Genomic DNA, 611 nt, shown 5'->3' with positions numbered 1-611 from the left:
GATGTTCTGTGGCTGCAGTAACGACCTCACATCAGCACGTACAGATATTTGTTCTTCTTTTCTTATTTGATTAAATAAAAGTTAAATGCAACAAATGTTGAGGAATGATGATAGAAAGTGAAAGACAGCAGTTTGTGATTTGATATGATTGTGGGTAAACTATAGGTACACTGTGTTTGTGTGAACTTCACCTCACAGCTTTAGTGATGTCACTGAATAATGTTAGGTAGATATTAAAAACCTGCTCCCTTTAATAACCTGATCTCTCAAACAACAACTACAATATTGACCCTGAACGTGTGCTGACATGCATAATCGTTGCTGTCGGCCTTCCTCTGACCCTGGTGGCCATCTATGCTCTTTATTCTATGGTATGTACATTCTGAGAGTTATTTATTTCCTGTCTGTGTGGTGTGTCTGTCCTACAGTCTGTCTGTAAAGGATCTGGATCTGGTTTGGGGGCTAGGTGTCAGGGGGCTGGGACAAAGGCTTGGAATGATCTATAACCTGACAGGAATAATTGACTCCAGAATTCAAATGTCCATGAAGCTGATTGGACCCTAAACACATGCAGTTTCCATGTGTGGCTCCATTCCAGCCTTCTCTTAAAC

Source organism: Micropterus dolomieu, linkage group LG12 (genome assembly GCF_021292245.1).
Source record: "Micropterus dolomieu isolate WLL.071019.BEF.003 ecotype Adirondacks linkage group LG12, ASM2129224v1, whole genome shotgun sequence".
In the NCBI taxonomy this organism is placed as follows: domain Eukaryota; kingdom Metazoa; phylum Chordata; class Actinopteri; order Centrarchiformes; family Centrarchidae; genus Micropterus; species Micropterus dolomieu.
This window is presented reverse-complemented; position numbering follows the sequence as displayed.